This window comes from Eurosta solidaginis, unplaced genomic scaffold, assembly GCF_040869045.1.
Source record: "Eurosta solidaginis isolate ZX-2024a unplaced genomic scaffold, ASM4086904v1 ctg00001548.1, whole genome shotgun sequence".
Taxonomy (NCBI): domain Eukaryota; kingdom Metazoa; phylum Arthropoda; class Insecta; order Diptera; family Tephritidae; genus Eurosta; species Eurosta solidaginis.
In genome coordinates this window covers 112,960-117,809 of record NW_027137172.1, presented here as the reverse complement: position 1 = coordinate 117,809, position 4,850 = coordinate 112,960, and the positions used below count along the sequence as shown (strand labels likewise).

At 37.5% G+C, this 4,850-nt stretch overlaps 1 long non-coding RNA gene across 1 annotated transcript; it reads right to left on the bottom strand.

Annotated features, from left to right (window-relative positions):
- Positions 1-1,606: 1,606 nt before the first annotated feature.
- On the bottom strand, positions 1,607-3,933 carry LOC137236262 (uncharacterized). Its single transcript, XR_010948343.1, has 3 exons — positions 3,869-3,933; positions 2,288-2,956; positions 1,607-2,049 (listed from the first exon to the last, which is right to left on the bottom strand). It is a non-coding gene; the product is annotated as an uncharacterized lncRNA (long non-coding RNA).
- Between the last annotated feature and the right edge of the window lie 917 nt (positions 3,934-4,850).

Here is a 4,850-nt window from a genome sequence, read left to right as displayed (position 1 = left end):
GACCAATCGCGAAACTGGTACTACTTCCGCCCAACGACAACGAAAATGAACTTTAATAGTCCACATTCCTCCATCCCAAATAACCCAGCTATCGTTCACCCCGAACGAGGCCAACATACAGATCACCCAGCTCTCGTTCCCCCGAACGAGGCCAACACAACCTAACGCAGATTCACTATCTGCCGCAGAATACAATTGAATCATTTTTTTTTTTTCTCTCCTCATTACAATCTCCAACTGCCTTTCTACTTCGAAGGCTAAGTTTAGATTCAAATTGTCAAAAAAAAGAAAGGTTTAAAACTGGTCAATTGAAATAATAGCCTTCCAATTGTTGAAGTAGTTTGTTATAAAAAGAGAAAGCCTTAAATCATCTTCATGGTGTCCAAACATAAGACAATCTATTGCTTTCCTCTACATGTCAAAATGGCACTACTATATGTCCTACTTATTGCGCTATTATTGGACAATGGACTTTGCGAATGAACACATTGCGCACTGACCAAATAGAGTAAATTGTGGATATTTTGGCCGATGACAAAACGAAAACAGATACTAGAGTTTAAGCTATTTGAACATCAAAGTACATAGGTCTATCGGCGATTTCGTTGGAGCTTCATAACTCCGAAAAATTATGTCTAGTTCCAGATTTGTACTCAATTTTCTTGCTATCATGAAAGCTAAAACGACCCAGAGAGCTTACGTTAATTGACTGTAATTACAAATATTGTGTTTAAAAGAATATTTTTTCTTAGAAAATATAGAATAGTATATTACTCTTGCAAGTTGCCTACCCACAAACCAGTAAAGATACCGTGTTCCATCTGGCCAGCACCATACACCGCCAAGAAGAGTATATGAGGGAACTTTTATTAAGAGCTTTATAATGAATTGCCCTTTACCTAATTGTTTAATCACCAATTAAGGACGATCGAATGTAGGTTAGTACTTTCTCATGCAGTACCCTTCATATGGTACATTGGCAACACCTGTTTAGAACGATGACAATTTTCGGAATGGGAATGTTGAAATATTTTTCATTTGCTTCTTTATTATTCAATTCTTAGGCAAATTTCAATAAAAATCCTTTTCCAGTTAACTTCTTTGTGGATTATTACTATTTAAATAACGAAAAGACGGGTAATCACAGACAATACTAAATATTTGTGCTGATGTCTTGAATTGACTTTAATTAAAAGTAAGCCAGATTCCTGACTAAGGAGTGATTGAATGAAGAAACAGCATTCTTGAATCGATGATTTAAAACTTCAAACGATTTCACACTTTTAAGACTCTGGTTTCAAAATTAACTATCTAACCTAATCGCAGGGAGATGTCTTCGGCGTAATATAGCAAAACTTCATTTCTTGTATTTTACTAATAAATCACAATTACATTAAGATTATGTACTTGAATATTACGCGTAGTTATTTTTATGTAAATGAATCATGATGTTAACAAAAAAAAAAAAAAAAAAAAACCTGTATGCTTCATAAAGTGATTGCCTGTCTGATGCAGACAGGGCATAGTATCATACTGATGACTTTATAGTTTCCATCTTCAGCTGAATACTTCGAAAAATTAGCAATGATTGGTTGAGGACAGTTTGTTTTTACTCTAATTATAACGAACACTGATAGTTATCTTTCTTGGTGCTTTTTTTAATAGATTTTGTTGTTTGTTAAAAAATTTTTAATTTTTTTTTGACCGCCGAAATATTTTGGATATTTTCCAAAATGAGTGCCTACATATAACAGCAACAAACTCATTTTGGATTAATAATTATGATTACTACTATAAAACAATGAAATGAACATCCTACCACAAAAGGAAAAGCAACTTCATGCTGTAATATACCTGATTTTTTGGCATGCGCCATCTGCAACATTGGCGATTTCGCCAATTCTGGTGGATAAATCTCTTCTACCTTGCGGCGACAAAGGGACGCGTTATGCCAAGAAGTTGTAGATGTCTTCTGAATATTCTGCGCGAAGATAACGACCCAAATCATCCACTGCCAAATAAAGGGTCTCCCTATCGGTGTCAGGATCGCTAGAGGAAAGAAATGAAAAAATTCATTAATAAAATCACGTTTTACTTTCAACTCTTTAGGCAAACTGGTAAATAGCATTCCGGTGCATTTAAGCATGTCAATTCCATTTCAAAGCCATATGCAGCAGCCTCTTGTATTGGTGTTGGACATGTATGGACTGAATTTTGATGTACCATTTGTACACTTATAACAAGTACAGCTGCTCCATATGCCTGCGGAAGCAGACACTTGACTTACCGGTTTTTGGGGTGCTTGAAGCGGTCCACTAGACTAATCTGTCCCACCACATCACCAGCCAGGTCCACTGAACGTACAAGGTCATGGAAGTCATTACAAGCAAACCAGTATCGACTTCTACACCCGTTGGTAACCAAAATGAAAGACCATTCGTACACTGCGGATAACCTGAGACAGATTTGCACTTGGGTAGATTGTGCAGATTTGTTCACTGAATTGATTTAAAAAACCACTAGCATTAGACCAGAACAATCGTATGTCAGGTATATCGAGCACTGATACCACTACCACCACCCCCCAAGATCATAATCATCAATTACCGCACTATTTTCCACACCATAAATAGCTAGTGGGTTTGTATCTGTGACCACTGCTTTGGGGTTGTATAGTTTATTTGCGCTTGGCGTAGCATAACTGACACGTTTACGTTGTGCTTGTGCCAACTCTTTATCACGCTTTGAGTGAAACAATTTGCGTTTAAACTCAGCTAAAGTTTCCACTGTAGGTTCGGCACCATTCAAATTGGCAATACTAAATGCCCACCATTGCTCAACAAATTCAGCAGCGTCACCAATGCGATAACTAACACACAGCTCTAAAGATTTCGTGATAACATCTTCGGTAACTTCGACACCCATTTCCTCAATTTGTGCTTTTAATTCTACACACCTAACAAAGAAATCTGAATATAAATGTCCACAATGTAAAACTGTTTTTACAGTCTATCAACTTTTAATATACACACTCGTACACATTCTGGAGAGAGGCCATACAGTTGTTCTTTGTGCAATCACTCATTTGCAGTGAAAGAGGTGTTAAATCGGCATATGAAACATCATACAGGTGAACGGCCACATCGTTGTATGGAGTGCAATAAAGTTTCATACAAGCGCTTCAATTACGTACTCATGCGACGACTCATATTTTACCATTCGAATGTTCAGAATGCAATGGAACAAAAAAAAAAAAAAAAAAAAAAAACTCAGCTTGAAAAGCACCAAATCCTGTATGAAAGCCAATTGTGCTCAAAGCAAAGCTGAAACGTTGCCCAACTTCCCCCAGAATATAAATAATAGAACAAGAGGTGTCAAACACAAACCAGTAAAAACATCAGACACAAAACGTAGTGGACGCTTTTCTGGTGGACGGAACATGTGCTCTATTTGTGGGAGTGAGCTGCTGATTACCAGCTTTTTAGGAGAAACTGCTGATTCGTGTGCAAATTTGAGCTGAATATTGGCTACGTGCCATTGGAATGAATTCGAAATCGATGCATCGCCGACAACTAAATAAAGCTTATATTTCCCAGATTTATAGCCAAATTCGGCACCATGTGCACCTACATCCATATCAAACTTGTAAGCTTTATTGCTCTTGTTCAGCAACAAATATTATTTCTTCTTTGTGTCAGCTTTTGATAGGCGTACGAATGCTTGATGGACTGTAATAACTTTTGTTGTACTTTCGTCAATTAGTACTGATTTCACTAATAATTTTGTGTGGTGTCTGCCTTCAGAACACTCTGCTTTTAACAGCCGAACTTGCGTCTGAATCCGCTACACCTATTTCTAAGGAATGTACTTTTGCTCTGCCAAGCACTTTGAATTTCAAAGTCTGTGTATACGTGTTATCTGCATTGATTTCTGCCAGATATACCTGCAAATAAAAGAGAAAGAAAAATTAATTAAGGAAAAAGACTACAACTTCTAGCCTCCATACTCACCACCGCGTGTTTTTTAATTCAATGATTTTTTTTCATTCAGGAAATGGAAAAAAAATTGTAACAAATGTCAAATGTCTACACTTTCCCTTTGACAGTCATGCACGACAACACCGACATTAGGGCTCATGCACAATCATCTCGCACACTACACGTCACGTACTACATGCCGCACTACACATCTCGCACACTACACGTCACGTACTACATGCCGCCCTACACGTCACGCACTACACGTCACGCATTACAAGCCGCACGACATATCAAGCACAACACGCCACACATGTCGCGTATTACATATCTCGACCAATCATTCATTTGGTCGAGATTTAAAATACTTAATTCCACGAATTTCAACATTATCGACAATACACGTCGAAAATAATGTTGAATGGTGGAAGTGCAACTCTGTAATACCTTTTCAGTCAGGTGTCTAACCGTTCCGTGTGGTGGCAGGCCACTTGTTGTGAAAACAAAGTTCACCACAAACCAAAAAATAAATCTTTAGGACTACTTCGGCGACATCTACCGACATAAAATAAATTATAAAATCCCTACAAAAATTTGGTCACAAAACCTAATCACGCCCACGCAAGTGTGACTAGGAATATAACCTATGACCTGGTAAAATGACTAGTCAAATGACGTGGAGTGACGAGAGCGTTTTTGCAAGGATGTACTAGAGGCGCTAAAGCACCAGCCACATCGTATGGTTGCGTGCTAAATCCGTTTTTTCTTCGCATTTATTTATGGCCCTTAATTTTTATTTCAATAAAATGTTTTTTTTTTTCTCTTGCGAAAATATATGAGAGATAATATTTTTTTGGCTTACGCCACACAAAC